Source organism: Felis catus, chromosome C1, assembly GCF_018350175.1.
Source record: "Felis catus isolate Fca126 chromosome C1, F.catus_Fca126_mat1.0, whole genome shotgun sequence".
In the NCBI taxonomy this organism is placed as follows: Eukaryota; Metazoa; Chordata; class Mammalia; order Carnivora; family Felidae; genus Felis; species Felis catus.
In genome coordinates, this window is record NC_058375.1 from 127,049,093 (window position 1) to 127,076,631 (window position 27,539).

The following is a 27,539-nucleotide window of genomic DNA, read 5'->3' on the forward strand; positions in this document are numbered from 1 at the left end:
GAGCCCTGCGTTGGGCTCAGCACTGACAACAGGAGCCTGCTTGGGATTCTCTCTCCCTCACTGCCCTTCCCCTACTCATGCTGTCTCTGTCTCTGTCAAAAATAAGTAAATAAACTTTAAAAAAAAAAAAAAGGAAGAAAAAATCAGTTGCTTAAGTGGTAAGATGATTAGATTCAGTTCATGAGAAAAAACTGTCAACTTAGTATAAAACAGTAAAGTGATAATTGATAAATTAACCCAGTTGTAGCCATTGCTTTTGTTTAGTGCAGGTATCTTTCTAGTATTGACAACCATTGTGGACACATCTATTCAGTTAAAGGTAACCAAGTTCTAAAAGAAAAATTGACAAAGTTAGTTTAGAAGAATGGTCACCAGGATGGCTAGACCAAAAGTCTAGAAACCATATCAGAGAAAATGATTAAAGAAATTGAGAATATTTCATTTTAAAGAGGAATGGGCCATCAGACATCATATGGTAAAGTGTTTATAATGAAATTCATCTTTTATTGGTTTTCTTTCTTTATCTTCACAGAGGATGCCTAGTGGCTGTTTGTGGAAATAAGGCATCCAGGGTTTGGGAGAGTCTGAAATAACAGATTTTTAAGGTTTGTGGACTTTAAACAATTAGTCCAAAAGTGAATATTAGCTTTTATATTTGATCTTTCTAGCTATCTTTGACCATCATCCCCAAAGCGTCCATAGCATATTTGGTCATTAACTTATTTGAAATCCTAAAGCATATAGTCTACTATAGTATTCTAGCAAAAAACGTGGTTATTATTATATGATTTACTCTGTCCTTGCCAGTTCTTAGTAATTAGAGATCATGTGGTATTTTCTTCTTCTGTTTTTTTTTTTAGTTGAGTTTCTTCTAATAATTCAGTTTATAATTTTGCTGGAGATTGACCTCACATTTACCAGTTTTTATACGATTTGTTGAAAATTGGGAGATCACTTAGAATATCTAGACTTTTGAAAAAGTTCATCTCCTTAGTTTCATAAAACTTTCTATTTAAGGTTTATTTACACCTTCAGGTTCCTGAAGATGACCTGAACAGTTGAACAGTTGAGATTCTAAGTGGCTAGGTGTTTTCACCTTTTTGTCTCAACCTTAGTGCTGTCTTTTAGCATCTATCTTTTCAAAGCCAAGAATGTTTAATAAACTAACCTTGTATGGCTGGGGCAAATTCAGCTTAAGAAAAGTAAACTTCCTATTTCAACTGCAGTAAGTGTTCACTATTCATTTTATTTAATTTCTTGTGGAAATGAGCTCTTCCTTCCTTTTACCTCTTCCCTTACCGCTTCCTGTTAGGTTGGTAACTAGGGTGACCATATGTACCAGTTTACACCTATTGCCTTATTAAAAAAATAATATGCCCCCTTTCACTCTTTCTAGTTTGGGCAGAAAATTATATGGTCATCTTCTCTGTCATTCTCTTATGGCAGTGATTGGTAGAAATATCTTGTATTCAAGTGTTTTGGCTGTTTTGGCTGATAACAACCTGATTCCTTCATTTATCCCTTACAACAGCAAGTAGTCTACAGGATGATACTTGGCTACCCTGAATCCTTAGCAAGGAGAATAATTCATGAATGTGTCATCGTTGTGTAGGGGTCATATAATCTAATTTTTCTTTATGCTCTGCCAAAGGAAGTATTCGAATTGCCTTTTAATTTAAAGAAAGAAAACTTCGGTCTGTTCTGAAGGATTTGGTACATCTTCTCATTTTCTGAGAATGAGAACTACATGTCTGTCTTGTTCTCCTTTTGCCCCTGCTGCTTTAACACTCAGACTCAATCCTCAATGAGGTATCTGTATTAGCTGTTTTGATAGTTAACATATGTCTTCCTTTCCATGAGAGCGATTTTATGGTACACTCTTTGGCACTTTGTTAGCTATCTTAAATTGGGGGCAAGGTAATTGATATAAAATCATAACAGTTACTTTTTCAGCACTCAATAAATATTAGCCATAACTATCTTTAAAATAAACTGAGGCTGGGTGGAGAAAGTACCCATAGCCAAGTGGAATACTTTTATAACTCTGGTACAGAGAACAAAGACCAGTCACTAAAAATAAGCTAGCTACGTAGTACTAGCCTTAAAATAATTAATGCTTACCATTTGGCTCTTTAGTGTGTGTTTCCCTTTATATTTTGTATCTCTACCTCAGCAGTAAGGTAGTTGTGGACAGTTGCTTACTAACTATGTGCAGCGTATTTTTGAGAGGACAATAAGGTGAGTCTGAAAGAGTCACATTTCCCACAAGTATAGATAATAGCATGTAGGTTTTTATTAATATTTTTATAAACAAATATCTAATATACATTTTAGAAGACCAGTAGGGAAATACAAATAAAAAGAATGAAAACTAGCCACTAAAAACTATTATAATCCAGAGAAAACCATTGTTAACATTTGGTATGTATCCTTCCCGGCTTTAGAAAATGTATGTTTTGCATTTCTTGGCCAAATGGTTATCACTAAATTAATAACTAATTCCTTGTTTTATTTTAACAAAGAATCAGATCATTTTGTACATACTGTTTTTTGGTCTGGTTTTTTTTTACACCTATATATATCACCGTCATCAAGGCTGCCAATAAAGGAATTTCTGCAGCTTATTGAGTGTATTTACATTTGCCCAGCCAGTCCTGCAGTGTGTACAGTTTTTCACTTTTTAAAATTGTACCATGATATATGTTGTAGTTTTTTCTTTAGGATAAAATTCCTCTAAGTACTCTTCCTGGATCAAACGATATGTTCATTTACGGTTTTTGATATATACTGCTGAATTTGACCTCCAAAGCTTTTGGACCATTTTTCACTCCCACCAACAGTGTATGAAAGTCCCCATTTTTCTGGGCCCTCCCTGCACTTGGCAGAGTTCTTTTCTGTCCTTGCCAGTGAAAGTGCTGCTATTTTCTGAAACTGGTTTTCTTTAATCAAAAATCTTTAATTTCTTTGCTGTGAAATACCTATTTATTTCCTTGCTTATTTTTCATGGGTATGTCCATTTTTTTCTTTGTTTTTTTGCAAAACTAAAAATATCCTTTAATAGTATTTAACTTATGTTATCACAAATTATCGCACAGGACTAACTGAAGATTCTTTGCAGGTTCAACAATAAGAATAAATTAGTTTCTTGGCCCATGAAATTTAATTGCAAATATACAAATAGTGAAATTGAACACTTTCTTAAATAATTTATGATTCAGGTATCACTCTTGAATTTCATTTTATCTGAAAGGTTCTCCTCAAGATCCACTCTCCCTGAGCTGGAAACACTATTTAAGGAAGTAGAATACTAGATTTCTTTTTTCTGTTTTTGTAAACTGGGCAGTTGTTTTTGAATACTGTCCTAGGATATGTGTAAAGCTCTTGATAATATTTTGCCTGTTGCCTCTATAGAAAGAGCAGAAGTCAGGAGTATGAGTGGTACTCCCCAGACCTCACAAGATGCCAATGCTAGTGTTGGGACCTCAACTTTGGAAACTCATAAATTTGTTTTTGCTTTTGCTGTACTCACATAAAGTAAAGCAAGTACTCAGGTCATATATGTTAATAAAGTTTACAGAGAATGAATAAATCCAGGTGTCAGATTATTAATTGATTAAAGTTGAGTTCTGCTTCAGTCAGCATTACCCACACATTCTCTCCAGGCTAACCTGAATGAACTAGCCAAATTCTAATTAGAAGGTTGTTTGGTAAGCAGGGTGGTTGGTTGGATGGTCTCATAGGAATATACCTGTTGTAGGGAAGGAAACAATCAAATATGTAAGCCTGAGCAAAATGGTTTCTCCCTTGTTGGTATTGGCACTCCTGGCTCTAGTACTTACTTTTAAGATGATGTTCTCAACTTTTGCAAGTATAAAAGAATCTATTTTTAATTTCAGAAAAGTCAGTAGTGACATGCTTGGGATATAGATCTTGCTGTAACTCAGCAGTGTTTCAGTGATCTGCAGCCCATTGTCTGGTAATCCCTGCTATAGTTTAGCAATCCTGCTTCTCTTTACAGACTTGGTCCAGCTATGGCCCAGTATACTCACTCATAGACTTTGGGTGCTGTTAAACTCTAGAGTCATATTTACAGTGGCTTGATTTATTCCCAGAGATAGATAATTATATTGTGTGTGCGCATGCACATACACAAGCTTTTCTTGTGACCCATACAATGCAATCTTTCTATAACTGCAGGCAGGGGTTAGGGGCTCACTGTCGCCTGAAGTACTGCCAAGAATGGTAAACCTGATGACACCAGCAGGGCAGTGTCCCTGAGTATATCAGGATGCAGCTATTATATCTTCCCTTTAAAAAAATAAATTCTTTTTTTTTTTTAATTAAATGTCTAAACTGATATGGTATTCATAACAGCTCCTTCTCATTGAAAGGCTAAACCATGCCTAAGAATCATCTACTGGTCTCAATTCAGAGTTTATTTCTGGGTATAGTTTTTTTGTCTCTCTTTTTTTTTTCACTCTCTTTTTAAATTTATATTTTCACTGTTTAAAAAAGCCCCCTATTCAAAGGGAATATTGGTGACCTGTTAGAAGAAAGAGATGAGGGAATAAGGAGTTACCTACCTCCTTGTTGCTAAGAGAACAGTTTCCACATAGGGAACCAGCTCAGGTAGGTAAGAGGTCTGACAGTTCAGTTCTGGGATTTCCCTGCCATAAAAGCCAAAGAATGTGCAAAGGGACAGCAAATCATGATCATAACAAACCTCAACTCTATAAAACCAGGGAATCATGATCATAACAAACCTCAACTTTATAAAACCAGTTGCTTAAGCCAGAAACTTGAGCATCACATTTATTTTCTCTGTCTCCCCCAATCTAGTCACTTACCAAGTTCTGCAGATTTTACCATGGATGCTGTGTTGTGGGGTTTTGTTTGTTTGTTTGTTTGTTTGAATTTTCCTGGCTTTATATTCTAGAGTATATGAGCCAGACTTGACCTACTCTGTTCGACAAGAAAGAAATAAGAATAGATGGTAATGTTTGCCAGTTAAACCAATTATGAATGTAGAAGACTATTTAAAAATTACACTATCACAGAGAAATAGGTGATCTACAAAAGTGATTAAGCACATAGACTCTACAGCCAGACTACTCATTTAAAGTCCTTGCTTTACCACTCACTAGTTGTGTGTCCTTGGGCAAACCTAAACCTACTTACCTAAACTTTTCTCAACTCTAAAATAAGGATACTTCTATTACTTGCCTCATAGGGAATGCTTAGAACCTACCTGTTACATAGTAAACCCTTTTTAAGCCTTAATTCATGGTCCTTTTCTTGTTTTTGTCCAAGAATTAGAAGAATCTGTTCTTCAGCTAATAAATTTGAATCTATTGATTATCAGTAGCTCTTCCATTTAGTAGGGTATTTGAGATGAGTCATTTTAAAATGTAAGCAACTAAATTATCCTTATTCTCTGCCACTTAAGTTTGTGGTCCACCAATTGATCTCTGGATTAATTCTTTGTTATTTGATATACAAGTTAAGTGATCTGAATGGTGAATGTGGTGTCCAGTCGTAAAGCATTTTCTTAAGTGTCTCTATAATTTAGGAATACAGAAGCAAATAGTACTAGGTAGTACAAATAGTACAAATAATACTTTTGCCCATATGCTTGGCAAAAAAAAATGATCTTTTATTTGTTTGTGGTTAAGTGATTAGATGGCTGCATTTTAACCAGCCTCTCGGAAATTTATTGTGTTTAACTTAATTTTGTTAGTTAAGAAGGGGATGAAAAACACTAGGAAAACTGGTTCATATACCCAAATGGACAGAAAACTTCTTTGCAGAATAAAACTTTTATTGATTATAGTGTATATCCCACACCTAGGGCAAGAATCATTTTCCCCTTACAGCTGTCTGGCTCTCCCAAAGTTGCAGAAATGAGCATGAGAAAAAAAAAATTAAGTAATTCTCAGACATTGCTGTTGAGATCTACAATAAAGCTTTTCACCAGTATTACCAGAAGTCTTGTTGCTCTTGCATGGCATCAGATGTACATTTTCATTATCCTAGGTCCTTTGGTCTTTGATTAGGCTTTGCTGTCTCATTTTCAAAACTGTTTTTGATGTGTGTGTCTTTTGGGACCAAATTTACTTCTGGAAGACTCGTTTACGCAATGAGTTTATCAAAAACTGCCTTTCTACCCCTCAGAAAAGTCAATATAACCTTATTAGCCTTCTTTGACTTATTTCTCTTGAGCCCAAAGATGACCATACATTGTTCCTTAACACATGTCCATACTACCAGAATTGCTAGAATTAATATATATTTTTAGTTAATGAGGAGTATAAAATGTTTGTTGGTAATTGTTTTTCAAACGTGTCAAATACAGATAAATTGGATTTTGTCAGAAAGTTTTGTATTTTATAGGACACCATTAAGAAAGTGAAAAGAAAACCCATAGAAAAGGATAAAATATTTGAAAATATTTACCTAATAAGGTACTTATATGTGGAAAATGCATATAAAGAATTCTTACAACTCAGTATTAGACACATAACCTGATTTTTAAATGGGCAAATGATCTGAATAGACATTTTCCAAAGGGGATATACCTGTGGCCAATGAACACATGGCAAAGTACCCAACGTCATTAGCCATCAAGGGAAATTCACATTAAAAGCACAGTGAGATAGCGCTTTATACCCACTGAGATGGCTCTAATCAAAAAGATGATAAATGTTGGCTAGGACAGAAACAAATTGGAACCCTCCTACACTGCTAGTGGGAATGTAAAACTGTACAGCCATTTGGGAAAGTAGAGTTGCCATTTGACCCAACAATTAGACTCCTAGGTATATAGCTGATAGAAATGAAAACCTGTGTCTACACAAAAAAAACTTGTACGTGACTGTTCATTAGCAGCATGTTCGTGATAGCCAAAAGATGGAAACAACCAAAATGTCTATCAACTACAAATAACAATTCATATGAAATGTGCAGAATAGGGAAATCTATGGACAGTAGATTAGTGATTATTTAGTCTGGGTGGGGGTTGCATGGATTAGGAGATAATAGTTAAACAGTACAGGATTTCTTTATGAAGTGATGAAAATGTTCTAAAATTGACTGTGGTGGTAGTTACACAATTCTGTGAATATACTAAAAATTATTGAAATGTACACTTTAAATGGGCAAATAATATGGTATGTGAATTCTGTCTCAGTAAAGTTTTTAGAAAAAATAAAGGTCAGGAGGGCTTCCCCTGAAGACATTGGTGGCCATCTAACTACTGTCTCCCAATTTTCCTTGGAAAAAATATAAGGAGAAAAATATACAAAACTTGAAACATAGCATAATTTGAGAGATTTAAGCCTCAAAATAACTTTAAGTAAAAAGAAAAAATACCAAATCAAGCATATGAATTCTCCTACTCACTCCTTTTCTGCCTGCTACACAACTTTTGTGGCAAGCAAAGGCCAAAAAAAAGGATGAGGGTTAAAATGGAGAGAGGAACTAACTTGATCTAAACAGTCAGCCAGAAAGAAGACTAAGTGCACTCTAAAAATTCTAAAAGAAAAAAAAAGGATTCACATCGGAGAAGGATTTAAAAATACATACAATTTGGAGTGGCAGCTTTCAAAATGTCTAGCTTCAGTGGAGGAAAAAGGCACATAAGGAAGGGAGATGTCTTCTTTGGCAGTTGGTTGGTGAAGAAATGATAGAAGCACAAGTAGGAAGTTCAGAATCCAGCAAGAAGAGAGAACCACAAAACTTCAGGATTCATGATAACTTCTCCCCCCAGAACAAAAAAAAAACAGTTGGCTAAAATATCTGGAATTTGCAATATTGACAGAAGAGAGCATCATTAAAATAGGTATCTGTAAATAATCCTAATAAAATAGTGTTCAGATGAAAATTCGTAGCAGTAGACAGATTCATCTGTAAAAATAGGAGTAAGTAAATTCACTTTCCGCCTCAAAACAGAATCTGAAAAAACAATAGCAGAGTAAACCTGAAGGTTTGAAGGAAGGAAATGACAAAGATAAAAGAAATTAATGAGGTAGAGAATAGAAAAACAGTGGACCTAATTAATCTATATTGTGAATTTTTTAATTGCTAAAATAGACATTACTAGCTAACTTGATTGTGTAGAAGAATAAAGCAAAAATATGCAAAATAAGGGTGAAAATAACCATTGAAAACAATTTTTTTTAATTTTGAAATTCATAAGAGACTACTTAAACCTCATATCAATTAATTTGAAAGCCTAAATGAATAATATTCTGGGGGAAATACAAATTACCAAAATTAAGTGAGAAATTTTAAACAGACTAGTTTCCACAGAAGAAATAAAGAATGTTATTAAGAAATTATCCCGAAAAAGCATCAGCCAAGTTTCATAGAGAAATTCTACTGAACCTTCAAACCTTTATATACTGCTATATAAATTGTTCCGGAGCACTGAAAATTATAGATAACTTCCTCATTCCTTTTATGGAGCAAATGGATTGGTTCTTAACCTGATGAGAACAGTAAAAAATAAAAAGAAAAGTACTACAAATCAATACCGCTTATGAATATTGAAACAAAAGTACTAAATAATATCATTGTTGTTATTAGGTAATATGTCATGATCCTATGAGATTTATTTCAGGAATGCAGAGATGGTTCAGTATTAGGATCTATCAATATGATACTCCATTTTAATAATTTGAGGAGAAAAATCTTGTATCTCCATTGATACTGAAAAAGCTTCCAAAAAAAAGTTCACAGAGTGCTTGGGTGGCTCAGTCAGTTAAGCCTCTGACTCTTGGTTTTAGCTCAGTTTATGATCCCAGGGTCATGGGATTGAGCCCTACCCATGTCGGGCTCAGTGCTGAGCATGGAGCCTGCTGAAGATTCTAAAAAAATGAAAATAAGCAAAAATTGTTTTAAAAAATTCACCTATTCATGATAAAAATAAAACAAACATACCCACTCAAGGAAATACAAATTACAGGACCCTTTTCTAAATAATAAAAAAATCCTTAGTCCTAAAGTCGGAAAGTTTATCTAATGCGAAATACTAGTGGTATTTCCACAATATATGAAAACAAGGTGAGTGCCTACTATCTCCAGTAATATTCAACATTGTGATGGAAATATTAACAAATATAATTAGTTAAGAAATTTATCAGAGGCATGAGAATGGGTAAAGAAGCAAAATTCTATTTGCATTTTAAATGGTAGTAATAGCTAGAAAACCCTCGGGGATCACAGGTAAAACTAAAACAGTAAACAATTCAGTAAGATAGCAGTATATAAAATTAACTTGGCCTCATATACACAAACAATAACCAATTAATGTTCTTTTTCAGTAACAACAAAGAAGATTACATACTTAGGAATAAACTTTTTAAAAATTGTGCAAAACCTATATGAGAATAATTTCCTAACATTTTTGAAGGTTACAGTGGTAGACTTGAATAGGACAACTCTACATTATAAAGATGTCAATTCTTCTTACTTAGTTTCTAAATTCAATGCAGCCCCAGGGAAAGTACCAAGAAATTATTTTAAAATGAAGATAGACAATTGCTACTCAGTTATATGGAAAAACAAAGAATAGCCAGGAAGAGACTGAAAAAAGGAGGAAAAAAAAAAACTGCCAGGAGGGACTTCCCCTATCAGTCATTAAAACATGTACTATTATAAAACTTCTATAATTAAAAAGTGTCCTGCCACATGAATAAAACGGAGCAATCGAATAGGAAGCCCAGAAACAAACCAAGATACAAGTGGAAATAATAAAGGGGACATTTCATATCACTCGGGTAGAAAAGGACTTCTTAATAAGTGGTATTAGGATACCTGGGTAGCTGTTTGGAAAGAGATAAAATTAAATCATTTTGCACAAGAATAAATTCAATGTAAAAGTGTTTATACAGATGAACATAGCATTATTCATAATATCCAAAAAGTAGAAACAACACAAATGTCTCGGTTGATAAATGGGTAAACAAAATGTGATCTATTCCATACAATGAAATGTTATGGCAATAGAAAGTGTTGATACTTACATGGTATCACATGGAAGAATCTTGAAAACATTCTAAGTGAAAGAAGGCAGTTAGAAAAGGCCACAGATTGTATTATTAGTCTATTTATGTGAAATGTCCATAACAGACAAATTAGAGCAACAGAGAGTAAGTGAGTGGTTGCCAGAGGTTGAGAGAATTTGGGGTAAAGGGGAGTGCCTGTTAAAAGGTACGGTGTTTGTCTTTAAGGTGATGAAAATGTTATAAAGCTGGTAATGGTGGTGGTTGTACAACTCTGAATATACTGAAAACCATATGAATTGGATACTTTAAATGGATGAACTGTATGGTATATGATTTATATATCATTAAAGCTGTTACCAAAATAATAATACAATTCAAATTGATAACTTTTCAAAAGAGAGAAAGACCAAGACAGAGATTATACAAGTACTAGAAGAAACATGGGATTTTCTTGTTTAACTGTGGTGTATGGAAAGACTTGCTTGCTATGACTCAAAAGTCCAGAAGCAGTAAAATTTGACTTCATAAAAATAAGAAAATTTTGCATGTCAAAAACCACTATGAGAAAACTTGAAAAACAGCTGAAAAACTAGTAGGAGAAAATACTGTCAACATATACCACAGGCAAAAGGCTAGAAAAGAACTCTTAATAATTAAAGGAAAAAAAAATATGTATCTCATATGTTGAGAGACAAAGGATCAAAGACATGATAGAAAAATGGGGAAAAGACCTGAAAGACAGCTTACAAATATAAATTTGATCCTTAAATTAAAAAAAAAGTTTGGGGAGCCTGGGTGGCTCAGTTGGTTGAGTGTCTGGCTTCAGCTCAGGTCATGATCTCACAGTTTGTCGGCTCGAGCCCCTCATTGGGCTTTGTGCTCGGAGCCTGCTTCAAATTCTGTGTGTCTGTCTCTCTGCTCCTCCCCCGCTCATGCTCTGTCTCTCTCTTTCCTTCAAAAATAAATAAAAACATTAAAAAAATAAATTTAAAAAAGTTTAATCTCACTAAAATTAGAAAAATACAAATGAAAACAGCATTGAGATAACATTTCTTATTGATCAGATTGATGAAAATTTAAAAGAATGACAGCACATTCTCTTGCAAGACTGTTGGGAAATGGGCACCCTTATTATATACTCCTGGCGGAAATGCAGACTGGCATAGCGCTTCTCCTGGAAGGCGACTGACAATCCCTAATAGATACATATACACTTTTAAACCAACAATCCCACATGTAGGAATCTCTGAAAATAACTCCTCCATATGCACAAATTTACTCATTTTAGGAGTGTTTGTAGTTGCAAAATATTGAAATGTCCATACAGGAGAATGACTGCATCATTTATGGTACACAATAGAGTACTGTGCAGTTGTAAGAAAGAATGAGGAGTATCTGTGAACTGTTATGCTGCAATTAAGTGGGGAAAAAAAAGAAAGTACAAAAGTATCTGTAAACTGTGCTGCTCTCTGTGTAAGGAGAGAGATGTATATACATGTATCTGCTTATTTGTGCAGAGAAATACGAGAATGATAAATCAAAAACTAACGAAATTGGTTTCCTATAGGGAATGGGTGGGAATGAGGTAGAAAGATTTTTATAATTCTCACTCTTAGGACTCTGTTAATTTTTCACATGCACTCCAAAAAATAAATAAAAATCAACTCAGTGTGTGTTTTGGGGCAGGTAGGGAAGTAGGTATTCCAGAATGGAATACAAATCCTAGCAATGAACCTTACTGTATTAGAAATGAATAAAACAAGTACATTGACATGAGTAGGGAAGAAAGGAACTAAGTAACTTGGAAAAGAGTACTTTGATTATGAACTCTAAAGACAAAAAGAACAAAGTGCTGTTTAGTAAATGTGTTTCTTACAGAGGTATTGGTTAGGAGTTCTGAAACTATCTTTTGTGTATACTGAGTTTGAACAACTAAGTGAATATATCATAGATAATGAAAAGTATGATTTCTGACTGTTGGATAAAGCACTTAGAAATAGTGCAAGGAATAGTCTAGAATGAACCCTGGTTTTCACTGGAGTTGGACGTATCCGTGTGAACCCATGATATAATATATATACAGATACAGAAATACAGAAGTAAACATAGATGTATGAATCTGTATGTCCTAGCTCTCTCTTGAGAGGGACAAAGAGCCCTGAGACACTAGTCACAGTGAGCAAATGAGTGCCCAGACCTTCTCTAAATACCATTTCCAGAAAAAGGAAAACATGGATCCTTGGAGAAATGGTTTTGTCTGAGGCTGGGACCCAGGAAATAAAAGATGAACCTGGAACATCATGTGGTACCCGCATGTAATTTTTAAAATGCAGGTATTGGATTATAACCCACAGAATAAAATAATATTCAGATATTCATACATAAAAATAAATATATAAGTAAAGGCGGAGAAGGGACAGTGCTTTCTTACCATGGAATTCCAGTAAGCCTTAGAAGAGGGAAATGAAAATCACACTTAGGTAAACAGCATTGTAATAATTATTGCATGCAAGAAGTATCAATGGATGTTAAAATTAGCAAAATTATGATGAGAAACAAGATGTTTTCAAAGTCAGAATGCCTCCCCATAGGATACTTATTAATTACAAAGGGGAAAATAGTAACTGTATAGGAAAAACATGACAGACACGACCTTAATCAAGTATTCAAAATAAAAATCACTGGTTATAAAACATAGCAATATTATGTGTACCCTGATAGGATGCACTGAAAAGGGTATAATTTCACTACAGAGGTATTCTTGCAAAAAAAAATGCATAATCTTAATCTAATTTCTAATGAGAAAACAAGGCAAACCTAAATTGGCATTCTATAAAAGAACTGACTAAGGTGCTTCAAAGTAGTTCAAGGTCATGAAACACAATGCCCTTTACCATGCCCTTTACTTTCTGGTATCCAGACTTGTGTAAGAAGCAAAAATCAAGTTATAGCCTGAGTATTCCAAAACAAATATCCAAGTTCCTGACTTTGCCATAAATGGTTACTGCTTTTATCAAAGGATACAAATGATTTTTTCTCAGATAAAATCTTTGTTACTTATGAGTAACATAGATTCGAGGCAGCTTTTCTTAAAAACTGTAATAAAGGCTCTTGTTATGAAATAGATGGACAAACTAAAATGCAGAATAATGAAGGAACCCAGTTTAACTATGGCTAAAAAATTAAAATGAGTATTTCTACTAGTCAGAAAGATAGGGATAAATCCATTTGTAAACATGGATGATAATGTTTCACATGATTCTATTTGTCTTTGAGCTTTGGAAAATTTAGGACATAAATTCAAGTAATTCTGAATTAGTGAAAAATCATAATTAAAAATATTTTAAACTGTATAGTTTTAAAAAAAAAATGTTATGTTTATTTATGTTGAAAGAGAGAGAGAGAGCACAAACAAGCGGAGGAGGGGTGGAGAGGAGAGAAAGAATCCCAAGCAGGCTCTGCACCATCTGCGCAGAGCCTGACGCAGGGCTCAAACTCACAAACTGTGAGATCATGACCTGAGCTGAGATCAAGAGTAGGATGCTTAAATGACTGCACCACCCAGGCACCACTAAACTATATAGTTTTATTACCATTAAGTAGGTTCTGAAGGGAAAGAACATACACAGAAAATGAACCTTTCATTTAGGAACAAACTACAACTAGCTAATTAGACACAGAACCTTCAATATTTCTTTTGGATACTACACCATTAATTACCATTAATGATACTATTATCATTAATTAGTAAGTCAGCTTTGTATCCTGTAAGTGTTCAACACAAATAAATAGTGAAACAGATTTAGAAAGGTTTCTTACAATGTCTTGAAAATGTGCTTAAAATAGGCCAGCAAGGTCAGGTAACAAAGGAAACTTTCAAGAATAAATCCTCAGTAAAAGAAATGAATTAATGAATTTAATTTTTTGCTTGCAGCTCAAGTTTCATACTGTACTTCTTAGAATGCTCAACATCCTCTGCAAAGACTGAAGCACAGTGACTCAACTAACATCTTGTTTAACTGTAGTTAGAAGGTAAAAACCTAATTCCCAACTGAATTATAGGAACTAGGGCAACTATGGGACTAATAACGGAAATTTAATTGTCTAGATCTAATCACTGACATTCCTGATAAACTTTAACTTTTTGTTGCCTTAGCTCTTACATGCCTTTTTAAATACTTGACCTTTAAAGGTGAAAACATTTGAGCCTAATTCTCTTACATACTTCCTAAAACATTCTAAAGAAGAAGAGCAAATGATTACCATAAACAAGAGACATCTTAGGGGTAACTAATCTTTTATAAAGTTAACATTTTCTTAAAAGTATAAAATCAGTATTTGCAACCAGTAATGTAATAACAGATTCTTATAAAGATCAAGAATACATGACAAAATCCTATTGGATGAAAGACTGCTACTGAGCAAGTTATTCTTCAATTTCTGATAATCTTTAATTATAAAGAGGAAAGATATGTTTACATGCCTTTACATGTATGTTACATGCAGTAGTTTACTGCAGACTCTACCTTAACTAAGTGACCAAATTTAACATCACCAGTAACAGGACAAGCTAACATTATATTCCTCCTGATGTATTGTAATAGGGGACAAAACAAACAAACCAAAAAACCAGAAAAACAAAAAACACCTATGCAATATTCCTCTGAAAATATTTCATCTGAATCTAATCATGAGGAAACAATCAGACAAATTTACACTGTGAATCACTCTACAAGACAGCCAACTTGAACCCTTCATATATCAGTATTAGGAAAAAAAATAAGCAAAATTATGTAAGACTAGAGGGATGTGATAACAAATGTAAGTGTTATATTTGATTAGATTCTGGATTTTCTTTTTAAGATTAAAAAAAAAATTTTTTTTTTTAATTTAGGAGAGAGCATGGGGGAGAGGGACAGAGAATCTCAAGTAGGTTCCATGCTCAGTGCTGAGCCCAGCGTGGGGCTCGATCCCACAACCCTGGGTGGGTCATGACCTGAGCCGAAATCAAGAGTCAGACACTCAACCGCCTAAGCCACCCAGGCACTGATGAATTCTGGATTTTCCAAAAAGCCATGGAGGATATTCACAAACAACAGGGCGGGGTGGGGGGAGTCAACTGTACGGTTAGTACATGAAATAAAATTTTATCAACATTATAATTTGGGGGTATGATAAAAATACATTAGCCAGAGAGATAGGAGCAAGAAAATGTAGCAAAATATTAAGAACCAGTAAAGCCAGAAATCTATTTGGACATTCATCATACTATCTTTAAATTTTCTGGTATAACCTTTTCCAGCAGTCTTCTCCCTTTTTTCTTTTTGAGGTAAAGTCTTAATCTACTGTTAATTTCTTTTTTTATATGGAATTTGACACATCTTCTAAACTGTGACAGTACATTTATTAGGATTATATATATTTTCACAGTGTTACAAAAGGGAGGCAGGGAGACTATCATAAGGCTATAACCTATTAACAAATATAGCACAGTTTCCTTTTGAAAACTCTGTAATTTGAAGTAAAAATACCTCACTTTGAAGTATTAAAAAAATAAGATGCAGAAGACATTATCCTACTAAGGGAGGGTTCTTTCCACGATTCCATGCTAAAGAATGTGGGTTTCTATACCTCTCCACTCTCCAACACACTCCTTGTGCTGAGTAAGCTAGCCTTTCCAAGTCGTATTCTGTGATAGCCCAGGTGACCACAAGATGACCTAGATATTTGAACCCTGGAAATTTCCTCATTTTCTTAAGATTCTGCTACTTTTACTGAAAATGAAACCACAGCAACATGAAAAGAAATTCATTTCCTGTGATCTATTTTTCTTTTTTAGCCAGAAGAGCCCCTGTAGTAAAAACACTTATTTCCAATAATTGTCAGTAAACAACAAAAGTGCAAAATTCCTGAATCTTGGCTTGGTTAAGACACTTCTATTTATATTATACATCTTTAGTAAAATGTTTCTTTGATTTATGAAATAATTAATAGAATTTTACAATTGGAACAGACCTCAGGAGCACTCTTACCTAGTCCACACCTCATGTTATAGTTCAGGAAACTAAAGCTCAGAAATGAAGTGACATTATGACTGCCTGTCTTACTGTTAACTGGACAGTAGTCAGCATAAACTAATTAATTAGATGCTATAATAAGTTTCTATCATATATTACTTACAAATGGCCCAACATTAATGTGGCCTAACTTGGTGCCTTGTTTGCTCTCAGTGGTCCTGATAAATTGCAAAGGTGGATAATATAAACACAAAGGGATTATGTCCCTCATGGGATGGATTCCTTTCATTTTATGAACCATGAAGTTCACTCCTTGAATACTTTTCTGTGTCCTGTCTTAACGAGGCTCCAGTTGTCTTATTACTTACATTTAGATGCCATGTAGCATTTTTAACAATGCTAAACCTGAGATTTCCTCCCCCAAAGTGAAACTACTTTATGACTTAAGTGTTTCCTATTCAATTAATACATATGTGCAGTTACATTATAAAAATATGTAATATATAACATATATTGAGTGTTTCAGTAATGATCACCTAAGATTAAAGTTAATACACTTTTATTTGCTACCATTATCAGAAAAATATGGGAAATGTAGTATGCCAGGTAGTAAGCAGTGTGTAAATATTAATTTAATTAAACCTTATGACAGTAACCCTAAAGGAGGATGTTATCCCTATTTTCAAGTTGAAAAGTCATGGTAAGAATTGTTCACTGGGGAAATAGGTATTTTGAGAAACTTTTAGTAAATTAACATGAAACTTCTCAGTCAAGAATCACTGATAAATTAGCTGCTTTTATCACCTTTGTCATTTGAATAGTCAGGGAAGGTTTTGTGGACTTAAATCTATTATTAAGTCTATTTATAGGGCTGAAATAGAGCCTATTTTTGAAAAAGCAATAACATTTTCAAGTTAAAAAGTCAGTGACTTTTGTTTTGATGTTTGCTAAGCTGATAAATAGTGCACTGCTGATCTCTTAGGCTGTAGGGCGTATCAACTCTTGAAGACTTTTAACCTTTTGGTATGCAGTTTTTCTTCCGATAGTAAAGGTAATAAGCCTTGTCTCATAGGATCTTTACAAGATTCCTGTATATTGCATAGGATGGAAAACAGCCATGTGCTACATACTGGGTATGAATCATAGAAATAAGTGGTTAGAATTTTAAAAACACACTTGTCTACTTATTTGATGTTTTAACCAGCAGACACAACTGCTTTTATGTTTTCTTCATTTTATTTTGTGTGTCTGCTCCTAGTTATTGACTGTTAAGATTTTTTTTTTTTATTTGGTTTCAGTTGATTCCTTTTCTTGTAAGTCTGCCACTTGAGCTCATCTAGACAGCAAGCATCTGACACAAGGCAGGATTGTTCTCTGATCTCTGTTCTTTGCTGTCTCCATCTGTTGGTGTGAAGAAGTAATGCTCTTGCCAGAATAAGCAAGCTCATTTCAATTTTAGCAAAAACAAATGAACAAATAAGGAATTATGCTCTTAATGCATTTTCTTTGTGACAATTAAATCAGCTTGAAGATGTAAAACTATCATGGCATGTCAGCTTTTGTAGGCAGATTGTATTTTATACACTTTGTGTTAGTGATACTAAAAGTGTCAAAGAGAGTTATTAAAAAGCTGATATATTAACTATGCATAGATTCTTTACATTTTGTTTTTAGGGAAACAAATACGGTTATCTAAACTTGTTTCATCTGTGAGGTCAGGAATCTGCAAAAAATTTTCAGAGCGAGAAATCTCAAAAATCCTGACAGTCTTTGCACATTCACAGTTTCATGGGCTTTTGCATCATTGCTTCTGAATTGCTAATGAAGAGCTCAATATAGCTTCTGATGCATTTCAGATACTCTGGGTGGCGACTGGCTAGAGTGTTACTGACATCACAACATACAGCTGTTGACTTTCTATTGTCTCTGAGTCCTCAGCAAGTGCTTTAGACTGCACTAGCAGCGCTCTCCCAATGCCTGGCTAATCAGCTGGCTGTGTGTGCGGTGAGCTCTGTAGAGGAGCAATGCAGAGCGTCAGTTTACAGATACTATGGAAAGTATATCTTCATTCACTCTGTATGATGAAGCAAACACCAATACAATGAAGGTATGTATGTGACTCTTCATTTATTTGCTAAATGTGTACAAAAGGTAATCAAATATATGAAGAATTTTTCATGTTCACTTAGTACCATAATTTTGCAAGAGGCATGTGTGATAAAATCCTTATTAGCATGTCCAAAATGAGAGCATGTCTTAAAATGATTTTTGCTTATTTTTGCAAAGATAGATTTGTGTAGTTTGATAGAGTGAGTTATAGGAATCATTTACTTCTTAGCTGTCGTACAAGTTTCTCCTCCCCTACCCCTAAAATTTGTGATAACTCTTTGTACTGTATTGATTGAACACTTTACCTGTGTGCTTCTTGTTATTAGTGTATAGCAGAACAAATTGTCCGTTGGAGAAATGATTTCTCTTTCAGGTTCATCTTAAATAGACATGCTGTATGGCTTGTTGAATCTTAAAAATTTCATTGTGGAACAAATGCAGTGTAGATGAGACTCTTTTGGAAATTAAGAAACTAAGAACCTTAACTTTCAGAGCTGATGTTATTTTTTTGTACCCTTTCTGGAGGGAAGAGGTAGAATAATTTTTAAAGTACTAAGAGCAAAATCTAGATCTGGTCATTGCTGTGATTAGCATAATCGTATCATTGCAAAAGCAAATGCTAATAAAACTGTAATTTTTAAGAGTGATCTTATTTTTCATCATACTGTCTAAAAGATTTTGACATTTACCTTGGTATTTTATGATTCTTTGAAACAGGATCTCATCACATAGGTGATACTGAATTACTAAAATATGTCTATTAGTGTGTAAAACTGGAACGTTTGAAAGGTTTTTCAGAGTTTGGCTTGCTTTCAACCTGAAATTAGCCACATTTTACCAGTATATGGATGGAATTGCTGTGATATTTTCAGCACCCCCATAGTATGAAAATTATTTTGATCTTGAGAAATAATTCTTCTCTTTTAAGAGGAAATAGAAGGAAAATCACTAAATGGCTTATTATCCAGTGCTGAATATCATTACTTTCTTTCTTTGGTTTCTTTCTCATTCCCAACTGTGTCAGTAATTAGTATGTTGAAAATATTAATAGCTGTTATTAAAATTAGGGTCTTTTATCAGATACATTATTTCAACCTAATGTCAGGAGAATTTCATCATTTTCTCTTTTAAGCTTCAGGTTTTCTTTTAAGTTTTATGTTGAAAAGTAGAAAAAAAATTAAATAGCACATACTCTGAATTCTTACCTACAACTGCTTTTATCCATCTTTTGTTACATTCCACTTTTCTTTCATATCTTACCTCTTTATTATTTTTTTTTCTTTAGGTTTCTGGTTGCATCTCTCTGTCTCCCCCTGCCACCCCACCCGTGTGTGTGTGTGTGTGTGTGTGTGTGTGTGTGTGTGTGTGTGTGTGACTTTCTGAATGTTTGTCTCTTCTTTTCTTCCTCTTTCCTTCCCCCAGCCTGTTGGTCTCTTCCACTTTGTCTCTGTCTCTTACCATTTCTGTCCATCTCTGTCTGGTGTCTCCGGGTCTCTCTCCCTCTGACTCAGTCAGTCTCTCTGCCTCTCTCTTTCCTTTTCCATTCATCTGACTCTCCCTTTCCCTGGTGTCTTGCTCTCTGTTTTTGTCTCCTTCTCCCTGTCTGGGTATCTCCCTCTCTGTCTTTCTCTGTCTATCCCTTCTCCCTTTCTGTTGGTCTCTCTGTCCATCTTTCCCTCTCCCTTTGTCTCAGGTTCTCAACGTGCCACTTCCAGTATCTTTCTATCTATCCTGTCCCCTACCCCTTCCTTCTTCCTCTCTTACCTTCCTTTTACTCTTCTGTGCCTTGCCTTCTCCCTGCCTCTCTGACCCTATTTGTGTTTCTCCTGGTCTCCCTGACTGCCCTGCTCTCTTGTCTTTTTGCCTCCCTCCCCTTTCTCTCTCCACATTTTGCTCATTTTTCCATCCTGTCCTCAGGTCTTTCTGTCTTTCCTGTCCAAGCTTTATTCACACACATACACTTCAAATTTTCATTGTCAAACAGTTTTTCAGTTTTCAGTGGAACCAGATCTGCACTTGACTTTATTTTTTATTTTTTGGTTAATTCATGGCAGTTACTAGTTGGAATTTAATTAGTTGAATTAAACTCTTTGCTTTCTCAAAGATATTAATGGGTGAATAATTAAATGTATTTTAAGTAAACAGATTTTACCATTTGCTCAATTTGTTTTAATTTTTAGAAACTTATGTTTTAGGCCTTATACGTAGATTGAAATGATCACATGTTGAAATTATCATTTAAAATGTTTTGTCTTCCAAAGATACACATTGACACTGTCAAAGGGAATTCTTTTTTTAAGTGGTTTTTCTTTTAATTTTTCAAGATTTTTGGAAAGCAGATTTAAAATTTTTACTTTTTAAAATAAGATAATATTTCACTTCATAGCTGTGTTTCAGGTTATGATAAACTTGTATTTTTTTTATACCTGTATGGCTTTTGATACCATTCTGCATTTTCCAAATGTGTTAAATTGGACATATGTTGGGATTTTTTTTTCATTTTTTTAACTTTTTACTTTGAAATAATTATAGATTTATAGGAAGCAGCAAAAATAGTACAGAGAGGTCCCATGTGTGTTTTAAAGATTTGATGTTTTCCTCAATTTTTTTATATCTCATGTCTCAGTTATTTAAAATAATCTGGGTGGGGGGGTGCCTAGTTGGCTCAGTTGGTTAAGCATCTGACTTCGGCCTCAGTCATGATCTCAGTGTTCCTGAGTTGAAGCCCCATGTTGGGCTCTGTGCCGACACCTCAGAGCCTGGAGCCTGTTTCATATTCTGTGTCTCCCTCTCTTTCTCTGCCCCTCCCCCACTCATGCTTTCTCTCTCTCTCTCTCTCTCTCTCTCTCTCTCTCTCTCTCTCAAAAATAAATATTTTAAAAATTTTTAAATATTCGTGGGGCACCTCGGTGACTCATTTAAGCATCAGACTTCAGCTCAGTTCATGATCTCACAGATTGTGGGTTCGGGCCCCATCTTGGGCTGTGCTGACAGCTCAGAGCCTGCTTCAGATTCTGTGTCTCCCTCTGTCTCTCCCCCTCCCCCACTCATGCTCGGTCTCTGTCTCTCTCTCTGTCTCTCTCTCTCAAATAAACATTAAAAAAAATTTTTTTTAATATTCTGAAGAACAGAAATTCACTTAACGTTTACCTAAGTTTACATAGTCACAAACCTAGCAACTGTCATCATATTGTGTTTACTTTGTTTTGTAAAGCAAATTAAAAAAGCAATTTGATGAAGGCATTATGTATCTTAAAATAGCACTGTAGTTTTGTGACAACTAGCATAGAACTATCAGGGAAGAAAATGAAATTCACAGTTAACAAGTTATATATGTTTAAGAAGCCAAGAAAGATATGTAAGATGAAAATCTTTTCAGAGCAGAGTTAAATGTCATTTTCACATATATCCCTCCTATGAAATTACATTGCACTTGTTGTTTATACATTCTTTGATTCCTGCCCTACTGTATAATTGTCTCTGCTGTATAATCAGACTCCTGGTCCCGTGGGCCATGGGGTGGTGGTGAAATAGGACCAAAAAGTCATTGTCTCTGTAAACCTTCTCATCACACCTTTCTGGCTGACCAACTTTTTTTCTGCCTGATACAGATTATCTTTAATGGAATTAATACAGTGGTTTTTAATTTTTCAGACTAAGTTCCTCTAAGCCATAGAATTCCACACATGAGCTTTAGTAACTAGGGGAAAGCATGAAGCCCAGTTGATGTATCTTGATGTAACCTCACCTCACTTGACCAAAGCAGGTTTGGGGGGGAGGGGAAGTGTGTGTGTGTGTGCGTGAGCGCGTGCGCACACACACACACACACATATATATGTACATATTTCATACTTTATGTACAACATGCATATAAAAATGTTACATTTAAAATACAAAACGAGTTGCTAACTAGGATTCACGTATATGCTTCTGAGAACCAAGAAATCCTGAAAACCACAAGCAAAAATGTCTGTGAACATACATATGTATGAGTGCTGCATTTCTGCAGAAAAGATCCTTAGATTTAATGAGATTTTCAAGAGGATCCTTTCATGGTTAAAAATAATTAAGAATTGCTGCTTTATGGTGTCTATAAACTTAGTCTATTCTGTGGATTTAACATTTTCTCTTTTTCCCTTTATTTTCAAATGCTTAGGAGGGTGTATGTTTTCCTCCTTTAACATCAGGTACTTCCATAAAAACATAGTAGTTTTATAAAGTAGTTTGAACATATGCAGTGACTGATTACCAAGCACACCTGATGCCAGACTGTTACATGGGATCACCAGAGAGAGAGCTTCTTTTCATAGGTAGAAAATGAACACCAAAATAATTGAGGACTGCATGCCCCCACTGAGCTTCCAATGAGATAGTTGTAAAGAAAGCAAGAAATGTATTAAGAATTAATAACTACTAAAACAATTCAGCGTGGTAGACATAGCTAGGAAATAATGAAAGTCATTAAAAAATCAGATCTGAAATTTATTAGACTCTAAATTTCTTCACTTCGTGCAAAGCCATAGGCATTTGAACCAATTAAATTGGACAGAACCTTAGGTGTTTTAAAGAGAAGTTTTGTCTGCTCATTCTCCTAGTTCAGTGTATAGTGTTGGATTCTGGAGACCATGAAGGTCTCAGCGGTGTTCACTCATGCCTCATAGCATCCTCAAGCTGTAAAAGTGTTTGCACTTTGTTGTACACATCCTTTTGTAGAGTATGAAGGTGGATGAGGGCAACTGAAAGACAACACCTGTTCTACCTCCAGCTGTTTTTAAGCTATTTTTACTTAGCATGAAATGCTCTTTGACCAAAAGAAATAAAAGATTTTTGAGCTTCCTTCTGCCACCCCCTCCCCAACATAATCCCTAGGTGCTTTCTTGAAAGAGGCTTATGATCCTTTGTTAGAAAGAATGTGGTTGGCAATTCAAGAAGTGAAGGGTGGCACATTAGTGGTTATAAAGCAGAATGTCTGCCAATTGTAACCTAAATTAAAATCCTATAAAGGAAATATTTTTGTCATTAAGAAAGAAATGGGTTATGTTAGACCTACTGATTCAAATGCTAGAAACAATATGAAGTTTCACATGTGGACAAAATACATTAAACCACCGAACAACCTTTGGGTGGATTAGAAAAACGTGCCAGAAGCCCAGCATGTGTTTTACTAAGACTCTTTGATGACAGAGTTTAATACTTTAAAGCCTTCAAAGAAGTTTCACTGTGATCCTATGATAACAAATGCTAGTCAGGGGTAAAAAGTACATGGAGGTAAATTAGTTATATTAGTGATACAGAGAAAAAAAAAATCAAGTAAAATAGCATTTTGAAGGAGTAAAGGGAACACCACATCAGAGTTTAGCTACAATACCACAAAGACTAAAGGTTTCTTACAGTATACCCTAGCACTTGCCATAGTCTATGTAAAGTATATACCTTCTCAGTGATGGCATTAAGAATGATTGAATAAAGATAAACTGGGCTTGTGCTCAAGATGGTGTTCACTTTTATTCATGAACTATAAACTACAAATATGCTATGAACCCAGCACAAAATACATTAGTAAAGAATGTAGTAAATGGGACTAGACATTGCAAAAGGTTGGTAATGGCAGTGACTTCTAATACCAGCTAACCCAGAGTTAGGCCTAACTTCACCGATTAAGGGCACAATCCCCCACTAATCTACTCTCACTTCAGACACCAGGCCACCCTCACTTCTGACCAGCTGGCTACAAATTTGAAGGTTCCTGTTACCCCCTCAGGATGACAGATTGAACCATTGGTCATGCAGTTAAACTCAAACTCCAACCCCATTCTTCCCTAAGAGGTCATATGATATCACATAGCTCAAAATCCCAACTTGCTAATAACCTGGTTGGCTAGTCTTTCTGTTGTGACCTGTCCTCATCCTGGGTCATTCATTAGCATAAACTACTTAGGGGCCTACCAGGAGTCACCTCATTAGCATAAACTATCAGAACTATCTCATCCTCATTATCTATGCCCAGTTTTCAGGAATCTAAACCTTTAAGTGTTGTTTATTTCCCAAAGTATGATCAGATGGTAAGACCAGTCTTTTTTTCTCTGTAGTATTTAGAAGAGATTCTATGTGCCAAGAGAGGTTATTACAACCTGATCTATTTCGATCCTACATTTAACAAAACACATAAGTAGAGAGCTCCCAGTTTAATCCTGGACTGTGTGATAGGTTTAGAATTCAGGCAAAATACATTTTATCCTTGCTGGTAAGTTAATAAAGCCTTCAGGTATAGAGTTACATTAATGGCCCTCACTTTATTGCATTGTCTCTTGCCTTCCTCTCCTAATGTCTAAATGCCTTTAGAATCTCACCAGGTTATCCCATGATTCTCCAAGGTAGCTCCTGGGAGCTCATGAACAGCCCTTTTACACTCTTCAAATTTTGCCCTCCTCTGGCCCACTGCCACTTTTGCTGGTGCTTGCTGTAAACTTGCTCATGTCCCTGCCCAAGATTCCATCTCTTAGAGCATCCAACATTAGTCTTCAAGGTACCATATTCCCTAGAATCTTCTGTGCTGGGCTTCATCACCGGGGCACTGTAAGCTGTTTGTCTCCCACTTCTCTGCTGCTTTGGTTCACTAATGAAAACGTTCTCTTCAGCTTCTGTTTTGGCTCAAACTAGGACCCCTGCTATGTAAAGATATTTGTAGAGTTCTTTTAGTATGCCAGCTTTCCTAATTTCTAACTTTCTGTGTTTTGATTTGGCATTATTAGGCTTCTTAAGCCCTGTGCCACACAGTGATGCAAAGTTAGAGCTGGAATGGCTGAGAAAGGACATTTAGCCTGGACTGTAGCCAGGGTGCACCTGAGCTATCTCGTTTAAATCACAGGACACCTGGGTGGCTCAGTTTGTTAAGCATCTGACTTCAGGTCAGATCACAATCTCACTGTTCGTGAGTTTGAGCCCCACGAAGGGCTCTGGGCACATAGCTCAGAGCCTGGAGCCTGCTTCAGATTCTGTGTCTCTTTTTCTCCGCCCAACCCCCATGCTCGCTCGCTCTCTCTCTCTCTCTCTCTCTCTCTGTCTCTCTCTCTCTCTCTGTCTTTCTCTCAAAAATAAGTAAACATTAAAACAAAATTTTTTTAATTTTTTAAAAATCACTCCCTTTACACTGACCTCAGTTAAAGAATTGTAGAAACCCTCCAGTCTTGTAGTCTCCCCAAGAACTGTGCCCAAACAGTTCTGGATATTGGTGTTAGCCTTAAAATGAGCCTCCTGTTAGGGACTCACTCCAGTATTTGTCCTCACCCACTCTTCTGCCCAGCTCCCACAGCCATCCCAACTTCCTGACTTCTAGCAAGTAATGTTATTTAAATTAGAAAAAGGGTTTATTAGATATGAATTCCCTCAGTTTCCTGTCCCATTCCATTCAGGTTCTGAGGACAGTGAATACTTTCAGTGTTTGTCCCTCTACTTGTGCTTCTGACTCCACGTCTTCATTTCTTTCCACTTTAGATTTTCCTTCTCATTCTTAATCTTTATTTTCCTCTTAAACCTCGAGCTTCTCCCCCTCCCTTCTTTCCTAGCTACTCTTTGGCCTATGCGCTCTCCATCCTGACAGTGTTGTACTAACTTTGTGTCTTTTGCTAACTTTGTTGCCAAATCTGGTAGAATTTTTTTTTTTTAGTCTATTTATTCTGACGGTTTATTTATCCTGTGGGAGGAGAAGCAGAGAGAGAGAGAGAGAGAGAGAGAGAATCCTAAGCAGGCTCACGCCATCAGCACAGAGCCTGACGCAGGACTCAATCCCACAAATTGTGAGATCATGACCTGAGCTGAAGTTGGACGCTTAACCAAATGAGCCACCCAGGTGCCCCCAAATCTGGTAGACTTTTTGTTACTCTGCCTCCCTGCTCCTCTCTCTGGGGTTTGTTGTTCCCTAGGGATTCTTTCCCAAGCCCACTTCTTACCCTGCTTGATGGATTCTTAGCATCTTCATCTATAATGATAATTCAAAGCCTCCATCTATACAATGATTCTACTCAAATAGCATCAGCCCTGCCTCCTCTCCTTAGCTCCAGGTCAACCAACTTCCTGTTAGATTTCTCCACCTAAATGTCCGAAAGGCATCCTAAACTTACTGCATGCATAACTGAAATTGTTCTGCACCAAATCCTTTTTTTCCCCTTATTTTTTGCCTGTGTTTGGGTAGCGAGCACCACCTACATCTTCATTGTGTCATGACTATTCCAGCTATCACAGCCCTAATCTTTTTTCTGACCATCTCTGTGTCTAGTTGACTTCCCCCAAGTAGTTACTTTCTGTTATAGTAATTTCTTCATTTCTAGAGGTAGAATATATAGGTAATGTCTAATAGCAAGGTCTCTGGAACCAGACTATCTGATTTGAAATTCTAACTCTGCCACTTACAAGTCTTATAACCTTGGACAAGCTGATTATTCTTTCTCAGCTTCAGTTTCCTCACTTGTAAAATTGGGATAATAAGAGCACCAATCTGATAGGGTTATGAGAGTTAAATTAATTAATACATTGAAAGCTTTGGGAATGGTGCTTTGTAAGTAATAATAGGTATTTAAGAGCTTGCTGTTAATACTGATTTTAAAGTATATATCACAATCAGTAATGATCTTATTGACTTTGTCCCTGCAGTAGCACATAAGCATGTCTGCCAAGTTCACTGCTATATCCTTATCAGAGCGCTTTGCACATAGTGTCTAATCAAAAGATGAGAATCAATGAATGAAATCTTTTTCTCATTTTCAGCCTTCATCTCTCAATCTTTTGTCTATGCTGTAGTCACTTCCCACCACAATTTATACAACATTTTACATGCTAGAACAGAGTCCATCTACAGTTGTAACTGAAATAGTTCTCTGTGGCTTCTCTTAAAATGAGTTCCTCTATTATTCAGGCTTTCTTCCCCTCATGAGATGAAGAGTAAACTTCTAATCTTGACTTCAAATATATCCACCCTTTGATGGTATTCTCCTGTTTGTTTTTACAACATGTTTTAATGAAAAATGTCAAGACCAGGGGCGCCTGGGTGGCTCAGTTGGTTAAGCCGCCGACTTCGGCTCAGGTCATGATCTCGCAGTCCGTGAGTTCAAGCCCCGCGTCGGGCTCTGTGCTGACAGCTCAGAGCCTGGAGCCTGTTTCAGATTCTGTGTCTCCCTCTCTCTGACCCTCCCCCGTTCATGCTCTGTCTCTCTCTGTCTCAAAAATAAATAAACGTTAAAAAAAAAAAAATTTAAAAAAAAAAAATGTCAAGACCAAAAAAAGGAGCATTATAGCAAACATTGAGGACTTCTCAAGATTAGCAATGCTAACCTTTTGTTGTATTTTCTACAGATTTTTTTTTAAGAACTAGAATCATAAAGACATGATTGAAGTCCCTTTTCTGTCTCACCT

The 27,539-nt window shown here is 35.6% G+C and overlaps 1 protein-coding gene across 15 annotated transcripts in view; it reads left to right on the forward strand.

Moving 5' to 3' along the window:
* Positions 1 to 27,539, forward strand: part of R3HDM1 (R3H domain containing 1) — a 205,857-nt gene that overhangs the window by 38,299 nt on the left and 140,019 nt on the right. Inside the window, exon 1 of one of the 15 annotated variants that reach the window (XM_045034796.1) lies at positions 13,933 to 14,036. The exons of 13 other annotated variants lie outside the window; for them this stretch is intronic. The gene's annotated coding sequence lies outside the window, so the exon portion shown is untranslated. Of the gene's footprint in view, positions 1 to 13,932; positions 14,037 to 17,947; positions 18,129 to 27,539 lie in introns of those variants that run through there. One more of the 15 variants, XM_011285216.4, reaches the window with a different exon arrangement.